General features: G+C 35.2%; 1 protein-coding gene and 1 pseudogene across 6 annotated transcripts in view; one reads left to right on the forward strand and one right to left on the reverse strand.

The window, feature by feature from the left end:
* PCDH15 (protocadherin related 15) overlaps window positions 1-27,826 on the reverse strand; it is a 1,822,477-nt gene that overhangs the window by 941,379 nt on the left and 853,272 nt on the right. The gene's annotated exons all lie outside the window — the stretch shown is intronic.
* Window positions 835-1,724, forward strand: LOC119510536 (annotated as a pseudogene).

Raw genomic sequence — 27,826 nt, forward strand, 5'->3', positions numbered from 1 at the left:
CAAAGTCCAGAAGAAACCAGGCACATGCTTCAACAGTCCACTCCTAGTGGAGTCAGACAGGGCACACTTAATTCCTCCAGCAACAAGTTGTAACAGTATGTGTGGAATGTTGTCTACCAGGGAAGTTGATTAGAACTAAGGGCTTAGGGTTTTTATTGGGGACTGGCCATGGAGGCACCCTCTGCATAGTATACACCAAAATTCCAGACTACCAAAAGGAGACCAGGTATTCAGCTTAAACCACATTGTTTGTACAAATAGGATAGTCATAATAAGACAGTCTTATCAATTAGGGTGTATGGGGAACCTTCCCAAAATACAAGTTCCCAGATAAGAGCAAAGGGCTAACTAGCAAGCAGGTCTTTCTAGGGACAACAGTCTCAGGTCTGTTATGTGAACTCTTTCTGCATACTTCCCTACACAAGGTCTCATGAAATGTTGGCTACATTTAGGGCACCCAACAACTTATAGAATGAGTGAACTAATTAATCAGTCACATTTTTAGTAAGAATTCATTAAACTTCTCTGTTTAGACTTTTGTTCCTAGGAATTCTTAATCTTAAGTAGAAAAAAATGTTCTAGGCAATGAAGTATAATCACAGAATTTAGTATTAAAAAGAGGAGATTATAGTTAATTTAATTATGCCAGCCTTAAACTGTATTTCCAGAAAATCTTCAAACAATTCAGTATCACATGGGGCAGTCCATTGTCAGCAAAAAGACTATGGAATGTGGTAATGTTCTGGTCTGTGTAATTTCCAGAAGCAACCACTAAGGGAATTAGGAATTTATATTTGTTGAATATAAGACTCCATGAATAGTTATTCTAGGAAGATGGCAAAGGTCTCAGAACTTTACAACATCACTTGGAAAGAAATGCGAGATAAAATGAGAAAACGGAGAGAAGAAAACTCCCAAAACAGTGAGCAAACTGTGGAAGTTGGAGAGAAGTTAATTAATGAATATGCTTCTAAGCTTGGAGATAATATTTGGATCATATATGAACAAGTGATGATTGCAGTCCTAGACTATGGTCGAGATGACTTGACATTGTTCTGTCTTCAGGAGTTGAGAAGACAATTCCCTGGCAGTCACAGAGGCAAGTGACTAACTGGCATAAGATCTGAAGCCATGGAAAGATATGACAATGCTATACAGCTATATGACCAAATTTTACAAGAAGATCCAACTAACACTGCTGCAAGAAAGAATAAGATTGCTATTTGAAAAGCTCAGGGGAAAAATGTGGAGGCCATTTAGGAACTGAATGAGTATCTGGAATAATTTGTTGGAGATTAACAAGGTTGGCATGAACTTGAAGAGCTTTGTATCAATGAACATGACTGCAAAAGCAGCCTTTTGTTTAGAGGAGCTTATGATGACTAATCCATACAACCACTTTTACTGCCAGCAGTATACTGAAGTTAAATATACCCAGGGTGGACTTGAAAACCCTGAACTTTCAGGAAAGTATTTTGCACAGGCATTGAAAATTAACAACAGAAATATGAGAGCTTTGTTTGGGCTTTACATGTCCACAAGTCATGCTGCTTCTAATCCAAAAACAAGTGCAAAAATGAAAAAGGACAACATGAAATATGCTAGCTGGGCAGCTAGACAAATAAACAGCTTATTAGTTTGCAGGTCGAAATAAGAAGGAAACCAAATACTCTCTTAAAGCAGTTGAAGACATGTTGGAAGCATTAAAGATAACCCAGTCTTAAGGTTTCAAAAACTCTTTCACATTAGATATCACAGCTGCCCAAGTGAACTTTTTTACTACATGCCCAGTGCTGTTTATATACTAATTTTCTGCTAATAAAGCAGGTGTAAAGAATGCTGTTTATATAAACCTAAATATGCCTTTTACTGCTAAGCAGGAAGCTCGGGAAAATCTGTGGAAGAGAGATTTAAAAGACTTACTGATTGTACATTAGTCTCTTCATATCACACACACACACACACACACACACACACACACACACACACACACACACACACACATATATAGTAACCGCTTTTAAACCACAATCTGATGTAGAAAAAACCTTGCTAAATAAACCATGATGATTTATTAAATTTGGAAAAAAAAAGACTCCATGAATAACTATTTTCTGTCAAGGAGCCTATATTATGTTTAAAGGTGAAACTATTCAGTGGTTACTTTCTTGTTTGGAGTTGTCTACTATCCTTTTGTGCAATCCAAAGGCTGTGAATTAACAGGAGGCTTTGAGAAAATGAGCTTCACCTGAATTTATAAAAAATATAATGTAGCACTCTTTTCCTGATAATGTGTTTTGCTGTTTTTCATAGTTTTAAAAAAGCCTTTTCTATTCTAAACACTGTTTTTTTTTTTTTTTATTGAAGTAATCTGAAATAATAACAGGAGCCTTTTATTTGATCGGCACTTTTTCTGCCTTCCCTCCAGTCTATTCACCTAACTATAGCCAAAGTGATTTTTTTCAAAAGGCATTCTTGATCACTTACGATTCTTTAATGGCTTTCTATTGTTCTTTGGATGAAGACTGAATTCCTTAACTGGACTCTAAGGTATTGCTTGGTTTGGTCCATACATGCTTTCTCAGCTCCTTAACAACACCTCCTCCCATGTTAAAAAGGCCTTCACCAGGCCCTGGTTCTCATAACACCCTCTCCCTCCACAGGCCCTCTGCCCCTGGCTTTCCCTCTGATTGGAAAGGGTCTTCCACCCTTAGTTTACCTCTTTCTCAACCATCAGCTCTTAAGGAAATTACTGTGTCCTTTGGGAACACTTTTCTGCCCTCACTGTGACTAGATAAAATCTCCCTAATATTTGCTTCCCACCTCCTACTCCTACTTGACATTCCTTAATAATACTTGTCATAATGGCCAGTTTAGGTTTCATCATTGGATTATTGTTGGGTCATCACTCTTTCCTGGCCCTCAATGGAATCCTGAAATAGAGCAGTTTCCTTGCACTGTTTTGTTCACCTTCGTTCCCTTAGCATCTTACAGAGAGTAGGTATTCTAAAAATATATTTGTTGAAACAAGGCAAGGAATCCCATAGTCCCTGAGTTCCCAAGGTATTTTAGGGTGTTAGTTTAAAGACATATATAATATTTTTAAAAAAACAAGGTGTCATTAAAAAGAAAACAGAATGCCTTCCATAGGGTTTGCTTCTTTGATTCTAAGGTACGCTAAAAATTGGTTTTAGATGCATCTTCATACCATTAGACAAAGCCTAAACAAGGCCAGGCAGGGCTCTGGGTTGTCGAAACACTCTGCTAGTCACCTCTGACCTGAGCAGACACAACTGTGTTCCAGAGTGTGCATTACAAATATTATCGTGCTCCTTGTTCACAATTTTGAGAACAGAGTTGGAAAGCACTTGTTAGAAGGAACATTTTGCTTTTAAATGCTGTCCTTATTCTAATGTGCCATTATTTCTGGTTATCCTTATAAGAGACATTAGCCCGATGCCCTTGGCAGTAAGCTTGCTTGTATATTACTTCTTCTAACTCCCTGTTTGTTGAGCCAGTTATTTTTGTTTCTTTGTGAACAATGTACTTTAAGGAAACTAATCCTTTACCCATTATTTTCCAAAAAGTGAAACAGGCTCAGTAAATTCTGTCCGGAAGGGTACCTTGACTATGATGACAAAGTCAACAAAATAAATGTGAGATTGCTCTAGGAAGGGAGTACTAGGTAGATGTGCCTTCTGATTCCTAGTCCAACATGTTTCCATCATATACACAGTCATATTGGTTACTACTAAAATAACTATTTTTTATTTAAGGCACCTGAACTAAATGTAACATTTTTACTGCAATATAAACATAAATTTAATAATGATGACTTTGTAAAAACTGTTATTTTCAGAACTAAGGGGAAATACAATTATAACATTATAAAGTAGTTGGCTTAAAATAAGCTATTTCCTGGATCCAAAATGATGATAAAGTTCACCCTAACATTTAGGAGCACATCAGAATTAAAAACACCAGCTATCCTTTGGCCTGATTATAAAAAGATAATTTATATTTGAAATATTTTAATATTATCCATTTTTAGTTGCCTTTGTAAAACCCAGAGTTCTGTTCACTCATTTTAATGGCTATGCTTTTTTTGGAAGTGCTTCAGTTTGGTACTATACATTCTTCTTAGACATAAACAGAAAACAGTCAGAGTAATATAGTTTTCTTACCAATATGGTTTTTTAAAAAAGAAATAGCCCCATTATTTCCATGTGAGTACTTCAGCTTATTATTGATTTTATTGTACATTTAGCAGTGCCACAAAGATTAATGCAATTAACAAAGTTAATTGCAGGGTTTGAAGTCTAAAAACCTACATGTTTTATTTGGATACTTTTGGCTTTGTTTTTCTCGTTTACATGGTAAATGATTATAACACAGACTACTTTGTACAATAAAAACGTGGGCTCTGGAGTAACACAAATCTGAGTTTAAATTCTGTTTAAATTTATTTCTTTGAACATATTTTTTTTAACTTCTCTGATCTCACTTTCCCTATAATGTTAAATAGATGTATAGTGGTGAATTCAGTGCTCTTGTTAAAAATAAACATTAATAGCATTACCTCATTATCAAGGCTGCTAACTACCAAGATACAATGCCCTCTCCAAGTAGTCCTTCAGTCCTTCCTTCACCCACTTCATTTATTCTTCCATCTTCCTTTATTTGATACTAAGTTAAAATACACTTGGAGAAATTAATTTCATTGTTTTCCCAAGTCTAATTTTATTACATGCTAAAATCACCTTTTACATTTATTTTAAAATTTTTAGAACTCTTTTATTATATTGGTAAATTTGAGGGAGTTGTGTTCATATTGTTCGTATGAATTTGTTTACCTAACCAGAGATAAAAAAGCTAAGGGTAGAGTAAATAACCAATCAACAAAGCTACAGATTTTCTTCTTTAAGGATATTAGTCAACCAAAAATAGTAAACAGTCTCCTTGAGGAATATGGCTCAATTAGGGAAATTAGATTTAATAATGAAAGTGGAAAGAATAAGTTTCCAGCATGATGAAGCAAATTCATAAAGAACTTTGCTTCACTGTTATATACAATCCATTCTCAAATTTCTCTTTATGATTTTATTTTAACTTTATCTTGTTGGAAAACAATAGTCTTTGGAAACAACTCAAACATTCTTTGTAATGAATTTACCTTTTGTCTAAGTTTATTTTAAATCTATCATGAAGTTTTTTTCAGCACTTAATGCAAATTATATACTGTTTTATTCAGAATAAAGTGCAAATACATTTAGAAAATTGTTCATTGAAAATAATATTGCAGGTTATATTTGTTTCACAGTCAATAATTTCTAAACTTTTTGTCTGTTTATATATCAAAAGATTGAGAATTGCTGGCAGCAAATTCACTGATATCTAAAATTCAAAATGTTCTTCATAACTCAAACATAATCACCAGTAATAAAAATTTAGCAATTTGGCAGTTTTAATGATAGTGGTTATAGTCAGTTTATTTTTGCTCAGAATTACCAGCTCTTCATGCATTGACAACAGGGGTAGATAATTTCTGGGTTTATAATAAACAGATATGAGTTAAAAGCACATTAAAAGAAATAGCAAGAGAGTATTTATTGGGCACATAGTCTCTATTAAATACTATGCTAAATACTTTTGAAAACTAGGAATATTACTAGCAATATTATAATATACTTGGACAGATGGTTTTGAATGTAATATTTAGCATTAGTAGCATGTGTACGCACTAAAAAAAGTAGCACATTTATTCTTCACAACCCTGCAAGAAAAGAAATATAATCCCTATTATGCTGAAGAATAAAACATGAGATTCAGCTATATGACAGGAGGGGCAGTCTTCAAAATTAGGTTTGTCTAATTCTAAATTCTTGATTGTTACTGTATATTTTGCTGTTACTCAAACAGGTGTGCTTTTAAAATTGCTTATAAAATATGCACAACAGATGGCATCTGCTAAACATATAACTGACAATAATATCCTGATATTTTTGAATACTCAAGAGTATCTAGCACAAAACAATGAAAGCTTGTAAATTTGCATCATACTATATTGCATCTAGAAACAACCTTAAAAACCAGTCTGGTCCAATATGTTGGAGAAAACTTAGACAAAGAGAAAATTGCAAAGTCCAGACTTAAACTAGTTTTCTTGAATCACTTTCTAGAGCTTTTTCTATTACATTAAGAAAATAGATTCAATAATAATATTTAAAATGTTTCTATTTCCAATCAAAAGGTAAAAGATACTAATACTCAATAATAAATATGAAAAAAATATTTAAATTGTTGCAATATCTTTATTACCACTCAAAAAGTTAGTAGAAACTTAAAAAAATGTGTTAACATTTAGTTATAAAACTTTATGACTAAAAGCCATTCCCAATATTATAAAAAAGATATCATGGATATGCTTTTAATTAATGCTATTAAGAAAGCAATGTCTAGAACCATTTAGTGTGATGGCCATCTTTCATAATCTATTAGAATTAATAAAGTACTGAGAAAAGACTGGTTTTATTGTGAAACTCTTATTCAAAAGATTTTATCTAGAGAAACGGAAATTAAAGGAACATTTCTGTATCTTGAATTTGCTTTGTAAGCTACATCTGCAATATCAGGAATATGTGAATGTATTAAGCACTAGCAATTGTTATAGAAGTTGCCTAAGGCTAATGCCATTTAAAACACCTTGAAGAATAAAACAACCTTTCCTATGTGTCATACAAATTCTTTTTTTTTCTTTACAGTCTTTATGGTATATTTAAATCCCTGAATGAATACATTCATTCTTTCAGCTGGCTGACTCTATTACATTCTTTGATGTCTTCTGTGCTTCCAAAAGTATAAAAAAAATGATGCTGAGTTTATCTTTAGGATTTGTAAGCAATGTAAATGTTACAAAGTTAACTGACAGGAAAGCAGAAGTGTCCAGTTGTTTTATCAGCAGTCATGAGGGATTTTCATTCATTCAAACTCTCCTGCCTATTTTCCCCTTAATAAGTGACATACATAGCTAATACATGAAGGATGGTGTGTAGTCTGTACATCTAAGACAGGTGAAAATCAGTGATTCATATAGAAATAAAACCACCATTTTGGGTTGAAGTATAATGAAAAACTTGGCTGGTCTTTGTCTCCAGTTCCAGAGGAAACAACCTCTGAATCTTTGTAATTTCCTTTGATAGTAATGCCTTTTGTTTTTCCAGGTGGGGCCAGGACTACACCTGACAGTCACAGGGTGGGACAAGCCACACCTGAAATCTGCAACCAGAAAGACCACCCCGGTGATTAGGATATTGGGGCTCTAAGGCCATGTCATATCAACCGTGACCTGTGGTCATGTCATATCAACCCACCTCCCTGACCTGTGGGAGATGAGTTCAAACATGTGGACATTGATTCTATCAATCAGGCCCATGTAATGAGACCCCCTATAAACACAGGACGCTGGAGGTCTGATGAGCTTCCACAACTGTTAAGATACCTCTCTGTGCCAGTGGAGAAGACATCGAAGCTTGCGTTTCAGACCCTCCCAGACCTTATCTTATGCGTCTCTTCTTTTGGCTTCTTGTTTGCATCCTTGTATTATGATAAATCTATAATCATAAGTATAGTGCTTTCTGTGAGTTCTGTGAGCCATTCTAGGGAATTAATGAACCTAGGGCGTGGTGGGAACTTCTGACTTTGTAAACAATCGGTCAGAAGTCAAGGTGGCCTGAGCTCCTGAGTTTGCAACTGGTGCGCGAAAGACAATCTTATAGAGGAATCTGGCCCAACTCTGAATAGTTCAGTATTGAATTGAGTTACTTCTGCATTTGCAGTTGGTGCCAGAAGCTGTGTTGAAAGCTGTGTTGTAAATTGCAGAGTTTTTTGATAGCCTTTACAGGTTCGACTAAATTAGCAACAGAGACACCTGAACAGAAAAGAAAGAATAATCTTTGGAAATGAATTAGTGTCAAAAATTTGTTTTGAATTCAGCAACCATAAATTGACAGCCTAATATGAATCACATAGTAGAGATACAAATAAGTAAGGAATTTCCCATGCATAAATATCCCACGAATATCTTTGTTAAACATACAAGGGACATAACTGTGTAGATATATCTAATGCAAGAGGATATGGCTGGGTCTTGCCAAGTCACCTTATCTCTGTCTTTATTTTTTTAACTATAATGTAACAATAACATTTGCCTTTCCTTCCCACAGAAGGATAAAATGCCATAATATTTGTAAAAGTAGGAAGCATTATACTAATACACTTCAGATTAAACAGAGGCAAAAAGAGTCCACATTGGTAACACATCCTAGGAAGCAGAGGAAGGTGGCCTCAGCACTGTAGAGGGTCAGCTCACTTCCCTAAAGCTAGACTGTACTTGAAATTTATTACTCACGGCTTTATTACCAACGAAACTGGCAGGCTGAATAATTTCCTGGTGGTTTTGGATAAGACTGGCACCAGAAAATTGCTGAAATTCCAGTGGATTAAGACAGTCCAATCAACAAACACTGGGACAAGGATGAATTGATGTTATTCCTCATGAATTCTCTTTGTCAAATAAGTGATATGGCCCTTCTTTCTAAGGCTAAGAATTAATATTAAGGATATAAAATATCAAATTAAACTAAATATAGGTTGAAATATAACATCCAAATTAAGTCCTTCTTAAGCCTTACAGACTAAAAATAACATACCCCATTAGTAAGATAACTCACATCTAATTATTTCAATTAAGGAGAATTTTATCGAAATTTTTGCTTGTAATGCAAAAATAGATTTTTACTAGAAAGAAATTCTGAATAAATCTTGACACTGGTATAGAGTATATAATTTAACAATCATTTAATCAAATTTTAAAAAGCTGTTTTTAGCAAATTTGATTAGCTTAGATCCCAATTCAAAGTCAGCATTTCATATAGGTATTTTAATTCTCAAAAATGCATTTCTTAAAACAAAGAAAAACAAAACATCGGTGGAAATCACCAATTATAGTTTCTTATTGCTCACAAAATAATTGATGTATTATAAATATGCCACAAAAAATTTATACAGACCATTCCCATAATTAGGTTCTTTCCAGATTTAATTATAGTCTTAAAAGAAATTGCAAGTATATTAAGGTAAAATTATTTATGTCATTTGTTCATGCTTATAGTTTCTCTTTACATGTAAAGCAACTTGAAAGCAATGTCAAAATTTATATTTTTTTTTGAGTCACCAAGTACAGTGCAGGAAATTAATACAATTTTTAATGAAAAATCAAAGCTTAATCTTATATAAATTTGTATTGTCAGTTAAATTAATCAAGTTTATTTAAACCAAAATACTGCAGAAATTTACTTGAGTTATTATAACCCTTTCTTAAAATTCTTAAGTTTCAAGCTCCAGGGTCAAATCTATTAGTCAGTCATATCTTACTGCAAATTGGTACAACTGAACAAAAAAAAATCAAAGTCCAAGACATGTTTCAGAAAACGAATTATAAATGGAAAACTCCGGGAAGAGGAAGATACATTTATTATGGTTTTCATAATAAAAATAAGTTAACATACTACAGGTCTTATTGACCCCAGATTAATATACATGAATCATGAATCAATCTAAACATAGTCCCATACTTGGGAATTCAGCTCTGTAGTTGTAAACGAGAAATTAAGAATTAACAAATGAATACAATCACTGAATTTTTTCCTTCTTTATTGTATAGTTAATATCTGAAATTACTGAAACTCAACTGTCTCAGTCCTGTGTATACTTAATATTGTAATGGTTATTTTAGCCTAGTCTCAGTCCTACGTAAACTTACTATTGTAACGGTAACAACTCCATCCCCTACTTACTTGAATCCATAAAATCCCTGAATTCCTTAGACTTCAGGAGAGACTTTTTGGGCCAATAGGCCATCTGATCTCCTGCTTGTGCATAACAATAAACTCTTCCTCTCTCTGAAACCTGGTGTTATAAATTGGCTGTTGTGCGCATCTGGCAGAGTACCCCATGATTGTTCGATATCATAGTTTCCATTATAAAGGAGTAAAATTAGTCTCAACCTAGTGCATAAGGGTAACAAAAATGAATTAAAAATATCTGTCTGCTTATCAGGTTATTTCCTCATTAGATCATTGTTCTGGTTCGCTAATGCTGCTGTTATGCAAGATATCAGAAATGGATTGGCATTTATAAAGGGGATTTATTTGGTTACAAATTTACAGTTCTAAGGCCATAAAAGTGTCCAAAATAAGGCATTAACAAAAGGATACTTTCACCGAAGAATGGTCAATGGTGTCTGGAACATCTCTGTCAGCTGGGAAGGCACGTGGCTGGCATCTGCTATTCCTTTGCTCCCATTTCAAAATGGTTTTCTCTAAAATGTCTCTGGACTTGTCTCCCTTGGCTTCTCTGGAGCAAATTCTGTGCTAGCATCTCTTAGCTATGCACCTCCAAATGTCCTTCTGTCCACATTTTAAGCATCTCTAAGAGTTACCATGCATCTGGGCCTGTATGGCTCTTTCTAAAGGACTCCAGTAAACTAATCAAGACCCAGGCTGAATGGGTGTGGCCACAGCTCCATGGAAATAATACAGAGTTATCACCTACAGTTGGGTGAGTCACATCTCCATGGAAGCAATCTAATCCAAATAACCCACAAGATTTCATGAAAGAATATGGCTTTTTGGGGGACATAATATATCCAAACCAGCAAAATCATGGGCAATATTCATAATAATAAATGCATGCAAATTGCTTATTTGGTACAATGCCTAGAGCATGGGGGAGGCAAGTATATGTTTCTTGCTTCCTTCCTATTATGTAAACTCTAGGGTGCAAGAACAGAAGCTATCTGAACCACTAACCGCTAGCTCTCACTAAGTGTTGAGCACTATAGTAAACCAGCAATCATCTTTTTGAACATGTAATTACAGAGACAGGTTCTGACTTTAGTACTGGATTCCAGGTTTGTTTGGTACTATGCTCCAGTTTGACTTTTCTGCCATCAGTAGAGAACAAGCCATTTATGGATATTCATGGAAATGGTTCTTTAAAAAACTGAAGCCTAATGGACCAGACAGTTCCACACAGTTCTTAGAAAAACACATATTAATGGACTTGGTGGGACAGCAAGGTCCTGCCAGGAGCTCCACTGCACCCCACCTGACAGACCAAGGACTTTTTTATACAGACTAGTCACTTCTTCTTATGAAACATTTTGGATTTTCCTGCTTGCCTTTGATTGGGGCAACAGACTTCAGAGTCAGTTTTCCTTCTTACATATAAGTAGTTTTCTCTGAGTTATTCTTTGACATTTACATTGTGAAGTTTATGTAAATAAAAAAATAAAATTAATAAAAGGTAGGGATGTTTAAATGTGTTTAATATTTGGATTTCCTTTTATTTGACTGAAGACAGAAAATGTTTGATGAATACTGGCTTTTTAAAACAACCTCTCATTCAATATGAAGTACTGTAAGTTTCAATAAACAAAACCAGAAAGTCTACTAGATAACATGAGAGATATAGGAGAAACATAAAACAGCTTTTAATCTTCTCCTTCTGGGCAGGAGAAATTATCAGTTGTAGTTGGGATAGTTATGTTACATTAAGAGAGGCAATTTGAAATTACATTAGAAATGTGTACATATATGCTAGGCTGCCAGGAATTGAGATGCAGATGTTACCTGACCAGCACCACTTCCTTTTTTTAAAATTGATTTTCCTTTCAGAAACCACTTCCTTTGCACTTTTTTTAAGGTAGTCACAGTGCCATGTCCACTACAAGATGCAAATAAGGGACCTAAATGGGACCAGTTAGAAAATTCCCTGAAGTTTTATTTACACATGCTGAGCGAGGTCTCCTTTTCTTAGGACCTGACAGTCATAAGGACTTAGGTATTATTGGGCTGTCAGTAGCCTTCACATATACGACATGGACAGAGCCTGGGGGAGACTAAAAGCTCCTCCATGGGACACAAGCTGAAGATAGCAAGAGAAACAAATTCTTGAGGACACTATTTGAATTCTTGGATGCAGCTATGCCTGAAGAACCCCCAGTAATATTCTTTAGTGCTTGAGCTTATTTGAACTGGTTTTCTTTCTCTTATAACCAAAAAAGTCCAAGAAATAAAGAATGGATAGAATATTAATAAGGATGTTTACAATGAAGAAAAACAGGAACATACTTTTGAACTTATTTGGACTTTTAAAAACAGAAATTATATGTTATATAACCCATTAATTTTAATTAACAATACCTCAAATTAAAATTCTTAGTGCCTAAATAAATCAAACTGCATACTTTTGAGTATCCTCTTATATTAACGTCAACCTTCCTTTTTTTTAACTCTTCAATTGTGGGTACTTTGCATGAAGGAAGCAGGACTAGATTATTAAGAATGCTCAATGATCGATTTTAATTGCAAAGAAGCTTGGATAATATCATTATGAAGGAAATTCAAATAAAAACCTAACCACTGAAACTCTGACTTGACTTTTGAATTGTCTCTTTTCAATAAAGCAATACATTGTTATAAATTCTTTTTTACAATCTGGTAAATGTTTAGCTTATATTCTTTACATATTTTCTTCAGCAGTGGCTTTCCTAGTTATTTTATCTCTCTGTATGATTTCATCCTTCCAGCTTCCTGACTAAGGCCTGAATTTTCTTTTATCCTTACTTCCTCTAGGTCTGGCTTCTTCTGCCCTCTCATTTTCTGCTCTCCCACTGACTCTCTACTTCTCTTATCTCCATGGTATGCACCCTTAAGCATCTCCTTCAATGCCTAGCATTCTCTTTTTATTTTTGTTCTTTCCCTTCCTTCCCTCTTCCTCCATCTACCTTGCTTCTTATCAGTATCCTTATATATAAACAGGAAATGTCACTTGATATAATAAATAAGACTTCAAGTAGGCATCTAAATATTACCATCATTTTCTTTATAATGAAGGAGATGATATGTGATATTCAGAGCAAATCATTTCTAGAATTGTTCAATTCCATTCATATACAATCAAGCAAACACCTGACTTTTCCTTTGTTCATCTTGCAAAATGTGAGAGTTTTCTGAACTTGCTGTGAACTTGACAATAAAGTAGATGACACTTTTCAAAACCCAAATGAACAATGTATTAGGAAACAATAGGAGATAGTGTCACATAAATGATATTTTAAAGGTTAGAAATTCAGGTCTTTCATAAAATACACAAATCCTATCCACAGTTCCATTTCAATATTTTGCTTTGATAGTGGTATTTTCTCTCTCTTAGTATGGAAACAAATTTTATATGCAGCTAAATTCCTTAACCAAACATGTCATCTGAATTCATTTAGAAAATTGCAAGGCAATGCCTTGGAACAGAATAAGGACATCATGTGTCTCTTGATAGGAAGTATTTTTAATCGCCATGAATGAAGAAACTGACAGCATCCTGTTTAAGATTTATACTCACCTTCAATAACACAAATCACCAAGACATAAAATCTTCCCCAATTTTTTGAGCAGTCCTGAAGTTTTCTCTGGAGAATACACTTGTGCTTAGGTTTTCTCTTTCTGCCCTTCACTTAACTCATTTTGGAGTTGAATTTGTTGAGGTTATAGATGCCTCTGTGTAGCTGCTTTCCAGGATGATTCTCTCACTACTATGCCCCAAGCAAAGGCAGCCTTAAGTCGCACGGGGAGTAAAAGATCCTTCTTGTTAGACCTGCTTTAGAAACAACTACTCTTCATTCTTTTACCTCTTCACATATATAATGCAAGGAAAGGTAGTCCTTTCATACTGAGCTCAGCAGTTGGAGTCGGCAAGACACAGAGTTACTTGGTTTTCAGAGAACAGCTTATATATTTTTTAAAATGCTCAAAAATAATCTAGTGGTGAAGCTTTGAACAACCAGCAAGAACTGGCAAAACATTTTCTCAAAGCTCCAGAAAAGAATTAACAGACTGTGGTAACAGGGTGAGCACTGAATCTTTCTTCTTTCTTTTCCTCAGACTGAATGATTTCAGTTGTCTTATCCTTAAATTCTCTGATTCACTTAAAAATGGTAGGGTCTTCTGGTACCCTGGTTGGTCTCTCTCCTGCCCCTCAGCAGGCTGACACAGAACAAGTCTGTGCTCCCAGTGTGGACCCTTGGTCCCAGTGACAGAGGGAGTAGAGTAACCCTCCTGCACAAACCGAGAAAATGCATGTCCGGCCCAATCTGTTTGGTGGTGGCCTGAAGGGACTCACTATCCCCGAACTTGCCCTACGTGTAGAAGGCAGATCACAGACCTCTCCTACAGATTGCTGTGAGTGTGTACTCAAGTCATGCTGCCTGGGGCAAGGGTTTGCAGGCTGTAGGACAGACATTGCAGGGCCCAGAACCTGAGGAAACTGTTTTCTAAGGAAGATGGGGCATTCGTAACTGTGTAAACAGGGGACTATCTAGGGATACATGCACATGCCCAACACAAGACACAGCTACAGAAAAGATCAGGGAAACCTCTCCTCTATAGCCTGGAGCTATAGAGTCCTATGAAGAAAACTTGCACAATGAGTTTTCATTTCTCCTCCTCCTTCTCCTCCTCCTTTTTAGCTCCTGGCATCCAAGGAAAGCTCTGTCATAACACTATCTAGGTACAAACTTAAGGAATGGCTGCCTCAGAGTCTAAATTCCAGTGATAATATATTAAAATATCAAAACATCCAGGTTTCAACAAAAGGTTACAAAATATACAAAAAACCATGAAGCAATGGCCCAGTTAAAGGAGAAGATTAAAGTTTTAGACACCATCAACAAGGAGGACCAGACCTGGGACATACCAGAAAAGACTAAAAAAAAATGTCCTAAATATGCTGAAAGAGCTAAAAGAAAACATGGACAGAAAACTAAAGGAAATCAGGAAAACAATAGACGAACACACAAAGAATATCAATAGAGAGATGGAAATTATGAAGTTGAACAAAACACAGTACCACAGTAATAGAAATTAAAATTCCTTAGAGGGATTCAGCAACACATTGGAGCTGATGGACGAAAGAATCAGAGAACTTGAAGAAAAGACAATTGAAATAATTCAGTCTGAGGAGCAGAAAGAAGAAAGAATGATAAAAATGAACAGAGCCTGAGGAATTTGTGGCACACCATTAAGCATGCCAATATATGCATCGTGGGATCCCCAGAAGGAGAAGAGAGAAAGGTTCAGAGATAGTATTCAAAGAAATAATGTCTGAAAACTTCCCAAATCTAGCAAAAAGACATGAATATATATACACCCAGGATGCTCAACAAACTCCAGAAAGGATAAACCCAAATAGATTCATGCTACCTTATATGATAATCAAGCTGTCAAACACCCAAGATAAAGAGAGAATACTGAAAGCTGCAAGAGAGAAGCAATGTGTCATGTACAGGGAGCCTCAACAAGATTTCTCAGTGAAAACCATGGAGGCAAGAAGGCAGTGGGATGACATAAAGGGATGACAGCAAAAACTTGCCAACCAACAACCCTGCATCCAGCAAAACTGCCCTTTAAAAATGAAGGAGAGGTAAAGATATTTTCAGATAAACAAAAGCTGAGGGAGTTTGTCATACTAGACTGGACTTACAAGAGATACTAAAGAGAAATCTGCAGGTTGAATGGAAAGGATACTAGACAATTGACTGAAGCCACACAAAGAAATAAAGATGCTTTGTAAAGATAATGACATGGGCAAATATAAATACCGGTACTATTTTATTTTTGGTTTGTAACTACACATTTTACTTCTTACAGGATCTAAAAGGCAAATGCATAAAATGTAATGATAAATCAGTGGTTTTGGACTCATAATAAACACATAAATTGTGACAAGAACTACACAGAGGTCAAGGAGACAGAGGAGTATAGCATATAGTTTGTGTATACTACTGAAGTTAAGTTGGTATTAAAGCAAACAAGATTATTACAGATTTAGGATGTTAAATTTAAGCCCCATGACAACTACAGAACATTAAAAAAAGAGCAACTAAAGCGACAATGTCAATGCAATACATGATCTTGGATGGGATCTAGCAAGGGAGGATAAAAGGGTGAAAAGGACATTATTAGATCATATGAAATGACTGGAATATAGACTGTAAGCATTATATCAATGTTAAATGTCTTCAATTTGATAAGTACATTTATGGTGGCATTCCAGTTTGCTACTGCTGCCATTTTGCAAAACACCAAAAATGGATTGGCTTTTATAAAGAGGGTTTATTTGCTTACAAATTTACAGTTTGAAGGCCATGGAAATGTCCAAATTAAGGCAACAACACAAGTATACCGAAGGAAGGCCAATGGTATCTGGAAAACCTCTGTCAGCTGGGAAGGCACATGGCTGGCATCTGCTGATCCCGGGTTGTGTTCAAGCAACTCTGTCAGCTCCTGTGCATACTGCAAAATGTTGCTTTTGGGATGTTTTGTCCTCTCTTAGCTTCTCTGGAGCAAAGTGTCAGCAAATTCTGCTTTCAGTGGCTGTCTCCAAAATTTCTCTCTTGGCTGCAGAAAGCATCTGGGCCTGCAAGGTTCTTTTTAAAGTACTCCAGTAAATCAATCAAGACCCACCCTGAATGGGCAGGGCCCACACCTTCATGAAAATAATTCAATCAGAGTTATCACCTACAGTTGGGTGGGTCACATCTCCATGGAAGCAGCTTAATCCAAAGATTCCAACCTAATCAACACTAATACATTGCCCCCACAAGACTGCATTAAAGATAATGGCATTTTGGGAGACATAATATATCCAAACTGACACAGGTGGTTACATAAGTGTATATCGTTGTTCTTAGGTAATGTGTACTGCAGTGTTAGCATGATGTACACAAACTATACTCAAGCGTTCAGAAAATGAATAGATAGATGAAAGAGATTGATGAAAGAGAAAGAAAGAAAGAAATAGAGAGAGAGAGAGAGAGAGAGAGAGAGAGAGAGAGAGAGAGAGAGAGAGAGAGGGAAAGAAAGAGAAAGAGAGAAAGAAAGAAAGAAAGAAAGAAAGAAAGAAAGAAAGAAAGGAAGGAAGAAAGAAAGAAAGAAAGGAAGGAAGGGAAAGGGAAAGAAAGAGAGGAAGGAAGGAAGGGAGGGAGGGAGGAAGGGGAAGAAGGAAAGAAAGAGAAAGAAAGCAATGATTTGGCTTAAACAATGGGCTCTTATCAGCTCATGTTTTTGAGGCTGGGAAAACATCCAAACCAAGGTATCATCAAGGTAATGATTTCTCCTTGAAGACTGGTGCTCTGGGATTGGCTGCCAGCGATTCTAGGTCTATAGCATTTCACCTGGCAAGGCACATAGCAGTCTCCTGGTTTCCCTCCTCTCTTCTGGGTCCATGAATGTTCAGGCTCTGGCTGGTCACTCTGTGGGGTTCTCTCTTTCTGAATTTCATTTCATTTATAAAGGACCCAGTAATAAGCTTACGACCCATTCTGATTGAGTTGCAACACTTCTTAATTGAAGTAACCCCATCAAAATGTCCTGCTTAGAATGAGTTCAACCCCACAGGAATGGATTAAGTTTGAGCATGTAAATACAGCTTCAAATCACCTCAAGCTAAGTTGTAGTTCTCTATATGGGTTTTAACTATTTTTGTAACCTTCCTGTAAATTTGAAAGTATTTCAAAACAAAAAAAAGTTTTAAAAAATCTGGTGAAGTTTGCCCATATTTTCTTTCAGAAATTTTAATGAGTACATGCTTGCAAAGTATTGAAAACCTTGGTTAAAAGTTGTAAAGTTGTAAGTACTAATATAACATAACATATATATATATTTTTTTCCTATCACTAACCTCATTGATGTGAGGAATATCTCCTCCCATACACACCACCACATGCCTCATCAAATGTTCTATCACTTTGGATAATGAGGACAGCAGAAATGGCTACTAAATATCTTATTCAAATTAACTCAGATTCCAACATAAATGTGGAAGTATCCATGCGTTTCATGAAGTGCTGCCTGAGTCTGTAGTTTTAATAGCAGTGTTTGATGATGTAGGCATTCTTGATCATTTTCTTCTTTGAAGTTACTAAATTCACCGATCCATCCTATGTGTTTATTTATCAGGACTGTGAACATCATAAACAATTCAAGATTGTTAGAAATGTTGATTTTAGATGGCATAAAAATGCAAATTTAGGTATAAACAGTAGGCATAATTCCCATATCTTCCCAAAGAACTTCTCTTTTCAAGACAAAATGACAGTGGTGGGGAAAGCTGAGGGAGTATCTGAGTTCAAATTTCTGCATGCTAAAAATAGAATAACAAGCATGATTCTTTGGTTGCAGAAATCGAATGTCAAACTAATTCATAAAATACAGAGAAGCCATGACTCAAATAACTGGTAGTTAAATTTACTGGGTAATCAAAGGAAGTGAAACTAGACTTGGAGCCTCAACCAGCATCATCAGGGACTTGCTTCTCTCTTTATTTCTCTGACTTCTTCTATGATGACTTAATTGCCAGGTAACATTTCCCCACAATGGTGGCAAAAATGATGACTGTAGGCTCTTACACCCTACACTCCTTGCCTTCATTCCCCTCACCCCAATATTTCCCCAAAAGAACTTCTTTCCTGGTATTTCCAGCAAAAGTCTTACAATTAACTTATTTGGTCTAGCTTGGGTCATGTTTATTACATATTAACTAGTTACGTGGTCAGAAACCAGAATGACCATCAGGCTTAGACAATATGCTCACCTATGGAGTTAGAAAATCTGGTTTAAAATAAGGGTATAAGAACAGGAAAGTAAAAACTCCCCAAAGGAAAATTAGCTTCTTTTTTTTTTCTTAACCAAAATAATGAAAGAAGGTGTGCCAGTTTGAATGTATTATGTCTCCCAAAACACCATTATCTTTGATGCAATCTTGTGTGGGCAGATGTATTAGTGTTGATTAGACTGTAATTCCTCCAGTGTTTCCATGGAGATGTGACACACCTATCTCTGATTAGATAATTTCCATGGAGGTGTGGTCCTGCCCATTCAGCGTGGGCCTTGATTAGTTTACTAGAGCACTATATAATCTCAGACAGAAGGAGTGAGCTTGCTACAGCCAAGAGGGACACTTTGAAGAACCCATAGGAGCTGAGAGAGGAGCTATAGCTTACAGAGTAACATTTTGGAGATGGCCTTTGAAAGCAGACGTTGGCTTTGGAGAAGCTAAGAGAGGACAAATGCCCCAACAGCAACTAAGAGTGACATTTTTGAGGAGCTACGGCCTAGAGTGGAACGTCCTGGGAGAAAGTCATTTTGAAACCAGAACTCTGGAGCAGTCGCCAGCCATGTGCCTTCCCAGCTAACGGAGGTTTTCCGGACACCATTGGCCATCCTCCAGTGAAGGTACCTGATTGCTGACGTGTTACCTTGGCCACATTATGGTCTTCAGACTGTAACTTTGTAACTAAATAAATCCCCTTTATAAAAGCCAATCCATTTCTGGTGTTTTGCGAAAAGGCAGCATTAGCAACCAGAACAGAAGGATTCTGAATATTCAGAACAAACTGGTGTCCATAATCAAATGCAAACATCATAGAAAAATCTTAAATACAGAACCATAATTTTCTTTTTAAGGAACAGAACTATTCTATACCCCAGACCTAGACAATGGCAAATGTTAAAGAAATAGAAGGCCAGGAAGTGATTAAAAAAAAATACATATATATATATATACACACATATATATATACATATGTGTGTGTGTGTGTGTGTGTATTCTAACTTTAGTCCAAACATAGTCCATGTCACTGACAGCATGCCTTAGCCATTGTTAGGACTATTCTCCTTAACAATAAAAGGAGGACTCAGATAAACTCTTCAATGAATTAAACCTTTAATAACATGTCACCTACTTCTGAGTTACAACATATGTCAGAAACATATATAGTAATAAAACATAAAATGTTACAGAGTAACATTGCCATAGCACATTGTGCATAGAGTTCTCAGCTTGCTGAAATGCTAATTCAAGTGATAATTCATAAAGGAAAAGTATTTACATGTACATTAACTTCAAGAAAAATTGCTTTAGTTTTTAAGAGAATATGTTCTACTTTCCAAATAAAACAATGTAAGCATTTGGTCCAGGCAGGGTTGAACATGGTTATGAGTAGGATATTCCTTTGAAGTAAAGTTAGGTTAGAATGTTTTGAATAATATCTAGTGACAATGAATACACTAAAATTGTTCCTACAAAACAACAGTTAATACTTTTAATTAGCATTGTGCAGATACTCGGTCCTTAAGTGAAAAACAACACAAAACAAAACAAAACGCTTGAATCTCTCAAGTCAAAAACCATAAAAATTTGTTTGCCTTACTTTAAAAAGATCCTTTGAAAAATCATATATATATATATATATATATATATAACCATTCTAATAGTTGAAATGTTCCTCTTAGAGTAAACATCTGTGGAAAATTTTAAGCAGTGTGATTAGCATTAAAAAACTACAATCCTCAAATGAATGTTTTTATAATGGAACAGGAATATTTTTCAATTGCATTCACACATTTGAGCTGTTTAGACATGTTGCAATGAAATGAAATGCAATTGCCAAACACATTTTATACAGAGGACAGTTGCCAAAGTGGTTGTCATCTTGAAATAATCTCTTTTTGCTCTATGTTTTAAAGCATAAGTTTGTGTCACAATTTAAGTTGATCTTGCAACTTGCAGTTAATTCTTGACTACTTGTCACGATTAGAAATTCAACCAAGGTATACACCGCAGGCCATCTGTGAGAGGGCATTATTTCATCTGTCTCTCAGGGAATAGGGAAGACTCATTTGGAGGATGGGCCTACCCTGGCTTTTTGTGAAAGCAGGAGAATGCCAGGTGGTTGGTACAGATAAACACAAAGAATAATACTGGGAAAAATAACCCAGGGCTTTGCCAGCAAACCTTTGCAATACTGCTGTGCATTACAACAGGTGGTGAACAGTGAGCTCCCTATGTCACATATGTAGGGAAAACCAGAATATAATTCACATTCTGTTGCTCAGATTCCATAAGACTCTTAGAGCACAGATGATAATAAGTTTCAAAGTACAATCAGGGTAGAATCTAATACAACCATGAATTCTCTCCTTTCTTAAAATACCTGTACTTATGTTTCTAACTGCAGAAAAGAGATCTGGGGAGTATTCTAAATTAAAAGGTTAATAAAGAATATTTCGCCACCTTCTAAATTTCAAGAGAATCATACATCTTTCCTTGGAAAGTTGACAGTGTCCAGTTAACATGCAAATGTGATCTATTAGACCTAATTTAAAAAGTAAAAAAGGGACTTTCACCAAGGTTACCCTGGTTTGGGCTCAAAATATAATGTTTAAAGAAAACTGGAGTGGAAAATAGATATATATTCTTTCTATAATCTTCAAGCACCATAAGAACTTTGTTATCTATAGAGTCTAGCCTTGTTACAGGTCCAGACTGATCAAAAAATGGCTCACTGAATGAGCTTGCCATGCCAGATACAGAACTTTTGAGATTTGTTAATTCAAAATAGAATAAAGGAAGTAGCAAGAAGAGAGGCAGGACTGTAGGTATATTAAATCCAACAGCAAACTTATTTTTTCATTAGGGAAATTGTGGGTTTACAGAACAATCATGCATAAAATACAGTACTCCCATATACCACCTTATTAACAACCTGCATTGGTGTGGAACATTTGTTAAAATTGATGAGAACACATTTTTCTAACTGTATTATTGACCATCGTTTAATTTAGGGTTCACTGTTTTTAGAGTGTAGTTCCATGGATTTTTAAAAATTGTTATTCTGTTACCATATCTACATTCTAACATTTCTCCCTTTTAATCACCTTCAGATAAATATTTTAGCACTGTTATTTATGTTCACAATGTTGTGCTACCATCACCACCATCGATTGGCAAAACATTTCCATCACTCTAAACAGGAACCCTGAATATTTTAAGCCTTCATTTCCCATTCCCTATTCCCACCCCTGGTAACCCAAGCTCTTAAAATCTGCTTCCCTTAAGAATTTATTGCATATCCCAAAAAAGAAATGACTTATGTGAGCCACTGTTATGCACAGGGAAGTGTGCGACTTCTCATGGTTTTGGGGATAGAGTGCACAGCCTGGAGTAAGATTAGGAAGAGTATGGTCTTGGGGAATATTAGCTAAGTAAATGATGTACTGACAAATGTTGATTGGTACATAAAACATGTTTTTTTAACAACCCGGTTTGAACAGAATTCCAGTGAAGACTGTCAGAGAGAATATTAAGCTGCATAGTCATATGTCATACATTATCCCTCATGACCTACGTGGTAGGATTGACATTGGTCTACAGGGTTGCCTAAGGTAAAAACAAGGATCAATTCAGAATGGTACAAGATCTCATGTTTTCCAGATTATATAAGTACTTTGCCTTTTGAATGTATGCCAGTGAAGTGAAGGCAACGAACAGCTTCATGGAAACAATTACAATGAGAGAGGGCAATGTGAAGAACAAAATAAATGAGATGATGGATGAAAAAAAAATCTCTGTCCATATGAACATGGTAAGAGGGAGGATTTTCACAGGTGTTGCTTAATTTTTCAAAAGAAAATTTTTGGAGAAAAAGATTTTAATTGGTTATGATAAAAAGATCCTTCGTTATTCCCACAAATGAAAGAAAATAAGCAAAGGTTTTCCATAAGAACAACCAATAGGCAAAAGACTACTTCATGTAATGTGTGCTTGAGGCTGATTTGGAAGAAATCATCTACCCACAAGTTAGGGAGAAAATGAATGAGAGTCTGATTTTCTCCATTAACTGAGAATTCACTTTAATTTCAATAGTCTTATATAAAAGTTCACACAGGCCACATCTATATGTTTTTACACTGCCATTGAAATATGTTATACCTTATAAATCAATTAATTTCTATATCCATGTTTATTTCCTCTGTAAAGCTATATGAATTTTTAGCAACATCAAAAATGTATACCTATATCTCAACTCTAACATTTAATAGGGAAGTAGAATAATTTACATGTGCTACAGTTTTCAAAACTATTTAGTAAAAGGGAATTTAAAAGATGGAAAAATAAAAGGATTAGAGATAATAACCACAAAAAGAATAGAAGAACAAATAAAAAATGAAGTGGAATAAAAAATATTGGAATATATGCTCAATGAGACGTAAGTAGAAACTCGTGTCTTTTTTGTTTACTGCTGTTTCAATACTCATAATTGTTTGTACATAGAAAGTACTCACTAAAGATTTATAGATTGATTGAACAAATTTTAAAAGAGTGGAATATTATTTGTATTAGAGTGAATAATTTACCTCAATGACTATCTACCATAAGCCGTCCTGGGCAAAGTATGGTGTGCATGTGCATGCATGCATGTATGTATATGTATACATGGTGTGTATATACATGTACATACCATATGCATATACAACACACATATACCCCATATCTATAGATACATACATGTCATGCATATAATACATATATATATGTTTACTAACTTGTATAATTATCAAACCTTCTCATAAAAGTAATAGTTAGCTTCCTTTAATTGATGAGAGAGTGGAAGTTCAAATATGCTGAATAAGTAGTCTAAATTCATGTTGCCTTGAAAATACAGGCTCTTTCCATTATGACATGATATATTTTCCCTAGAGCATAATAGTATTGAGCATACTTTGCCAATACAACACAGATTTTCATAGAAGATAGGGGAAGGCTTTGCTCACATTATCTTATGTACTTCACCTGAGAAACAAATTCTGACAAGCAAAATCTCAGACTTACAATTCATAACTTTACACTAAATACTCTATGCTCTGTTTGCTAAATAGTTATATAAAAATCATCTTTCTGTGTAATGGTATATGTAGTGTCTGCGTGCAAAATATAGTTCATATACCATATATATCTCTCTGGTCTTTTATTATTGTTATGTGAAATTACTCCAGATGATTCTGTAATTACCTCCAAGTAATTGCTCCAGCAATTGTCCCACTTCCTCAGCATCACAAAATGTTCTCTTTCTACTATCTCCCTCCTTGGCATACATTCTCTTGTATCTTCCAGCCTATGACAACTTAATAAAACTTATTTATATCAACCTCTAGGACTATAAAAATTTATAGCAATTTTTTCAAGAGTTCTCTTTACTCCCTTCTGTATTTCTCTATCATTCAAACTTGAACACACTCTAATCATGAAACTGCATTACCAATCATCAGATTACTAAACCCAATAGTCAATTCTTAGAACTCATATTTCTTTTACTACCAGCAGCACTTGGCACTGTCGATTAGTCTCTCCTTTTTGAAAAAAAAAAAACAAAAAAAAAACCTTCATTTTATTTCCTGGTTTCTACATTCTCCAAGTTTTCCATCTACTTAATTAATTTTCAGTCACCTTTGCTGGCACTTCCTCCTGTCTTTGATCTCTAAACATAGGAGTAAACAGGGTTCAGTTCTTAGGCATGCTTTTTTCTCCATCTACACTAAATCCCTATCTTCATGATCTCATCTAGTCCTATAACTTGAAACCCCATTTATAATCTAAATTTAAAATTTATAATCTATATTTCAAATCTGAACCTCTTCCATGATCTCCAAACTCATCATACCTAATTAGCTGCCTTACATTTCCACTTGGATGTCCAATAGATATCTCAAACATAATGTGTCCCAAACCAAACTCTTCCTCTTCTCATTCAAATCATTTCCTACTGATATCTTCTCCATTTCACCCTAAAACCCCGGCATCATCCTTGATTTCTCTTATTCTCTCTTATTCTACGTTCTATCCATAATGATATCCTTTTGATTATCTCTTTAATTTCAATGACTCATACCACATCTTCTCACTTCCACCTCCACCACCCTGTTCCAAGCCACATAACCCCCTCTCTCGATTAGACTTTTTATGGATCTTCTTGGAATCTATTTATAGCACAGTGCATATAGTAATTTTGTCAAAATACAAGTCAGATTTACATCACTCCATTTCCCTCAGACTAACAAACTATGTCATCTTTTTGACTCCGGTAGAATGAATCATTTCCCTCGCAAACACATATTCAAGTCCTAACTCCAGGTCCTGTGAGTGTGTACTCATTTGTAAATGAGAACTTTTTGAATCCTAACTTCCAGTCCTGTGTGTGTAGACTCATTTCTAAGATTTCTTTGAAGATCCTATTTAGATGAGGCCAAATACAGTCAGAGTGGGCCTCAACCCAAAATGACCAGAGTCCTTATAAGGACAGGAAATTTAGACAGAGGCAGAGAAGCCACAGGAAGAAACTTAAAGGGACAGATTGCTATGTGTTGGAGGAAGAGATTGCCAGCAAGCCACCACCAGAATGCTAGAGACTTTAAAGAAAGCATGGTCTGTCATTTCCTTTACTTGGACTTCAAGTTTACAAAACAATGAGACAATAAATTCCTGTTGCTTAAGCCAACCAGTGTGTGTTAACTTATATCAGTCCTGATAAACTAAGATAATGACCTCATAGTGTACCTTTCTCTCCCTCACTCCCTCTCCTCCAACACACTGGTCTTCTTCATGTTCTCCCAAACATGCTACATGCACTCTTGCCTTAGGACCTTTCCATTTACTCCTCCCTTTCCCTGGAAACCTCTTTCTTCAGACACCCCATGGCTCAATCACTTATCTTTAGGTCTCTATTATAAGTAAATATATAGTTAAACATATAAATATATTATATAGTATATATATAGTATATACAGTTTTAAATATATAAATATATAGTATATATGGCATATATAATGTTATATTATTATAGTTAAATATATAAATAAATATATATATTTAAATATATATATGTACCCACATGGCTTAATAACTTATCTTTAAGTCTAAATTAAATATATAGGGAAATTATATAAGTTTAAAAAAATCTCTTTTCATAGTACAATTATAAACATATGCTATCATGAATTGTAACAAATGATTCAAACCAATGCAAGGTGTTGTTGATGGAGTGGTATATAAGGAATCCTATTTTTTATGCCTGATTGCTCTGTAAAGCCACAACTTCTCTAATTAAATAACAGTAATGTAAATTACTGTATATCATTTCATGAACCTAATTTAAAATATAAATTAGCTGTATGATACTTGAAACAGTTTTCTTCAAAGCTCATATAAATTGTCTATATATTAATCTACTACAATAGTTTTATTTTTCAGTAAAACACATGTTGCAATTTGCCATGATTTATGTAAGCAAGCAATTGATTGGAAAAATGTTCCCAAAAGAGTGATAGCTTATTAAGCCTTTTGGAGAGCATGTACCTTCTAAAACAACCTATAGAAGCATTTATTCAGCTTCCATTGTGAAATATCACACTGCCTATGAAAAAATAATTTAAAAAGTTTTATTTTCAAATATCAAAATAGTGAAGTAAATGCTAATCATGTTTTAAAGAACTAGAACCAATCTTCAACTATTGTTCATTGCACATATGCGTTCCTGTCAACATCACTTCCTTACATAATATGAAGCCATCTACAATAGATCAGGTTCCAAAGAACGATAATTATTCTCACTGAAATTATTGTCATAAAAATAATAATCATCTGCCTTCTGTATAAGTAGGATCTTATTTAGACTTCCTTTCCTTAGAGAATTCAACTACTCAAAAATGATGGTTTTTTTAAAAATTTCTCTGTGTTTAACTTCTTAAAGCTTCTGTATCTTATCTTAACAAGAATTAAGCATAAAGTAGGAAAGAATCCTACTGGGAGTGTCTGAATCCAGGTCTTGACCCTACTTGAAAATAATCAGATTCAACATGGCACATCGATAATCCAGAAACTAGATTTGGCTTTTATTTGAGGACTGTTTCAGTTTGTTAATGCTGCCATCAAGCAAAATACCAGAAACGGCTTGGCTTTTATAAGGGGGTTTTATTAGGTTATAAATTTACAGTTCTAAGGCCATAAAAGAATGCAAACTAAGGCATCAACAAGAGGATACCTTCACTGAAGGAAGGCCAATGGCCTTCAGAACAACTCCATCAGCTGGGAAGGCATATGGCTGGCATCTGCTGGTCCTTTACTCCCGGATGTCTCTGGGCTTCTGTCTCTCTTAGCTACTCTCAGTTCTCTGCTTGGTTCTCCCAGGGCATTTCTCTCGAATCATCTGGGAGTCCTCTCTTAGCTTCTCTGGGGCGAACCCTGGGCTTCATCTCTTAGATTAGCATCTCCAAACTTCTTTCTGTCTGCATCACCAAATGTCTGTGTCAGCTCTTGAGCTCTCTTAAATATTCCAGTGAACTAATCAAGACCCACCACAAACGGGTGGGGCCACACCTCCATGGATATAACCTAATCAAAGGTCTCACCCAAAGTTGGGTAAGTCACCTCTCCATGGAAACACTCAATCAAAAGTTTCCACCCTAATCAAAAGATTAATAAGTCTGCCCCCACAAGATTGCACTAAAGAACATGGCTTTTCTGGGGAACATAGTATACCCAAACGAGCACAAGGAGTATTCTAGGGTTTTATTTTGGAATTATATTTGGGCTATATTTTCTTGCTCTCTGAAAAAATAATCTAGAACTTCACATAGGGTAATTAACTTAACTAATTTAGTTAGAATTATTTTTAAGAGCTACTCATAGTCTTTAGTAGGTTTTATTTGTTGCAATTGAATATGGATTAAATATTTGTAATTGAAGTTAAATTAGTATTTGTGAGAAGAAAACAAATTATCCATGCATATGGAAGCTTCAAAGCCTTCTTATGTATCATCTTTTCTCTGGTAGGACATACATATTCTGAGGAAGATAAATTGCAAATACTCTTGCATTT

The sequence above is a fragment of the Choloepus didactylus genome, chromosome 15 (assembly GCF_015220235.1).
Source record: "Choloepus didactylus isolate mChoDid1 chromosome 15, mChoDid1.pri, whole genome shotgun sequence".
Classification (NCBI taxonomy): Eukaryota; Metazoa; Chordata; class Mammalia; order Pilosa; family Megalonychidae; genus Choloepus; species Choloepus didactylus.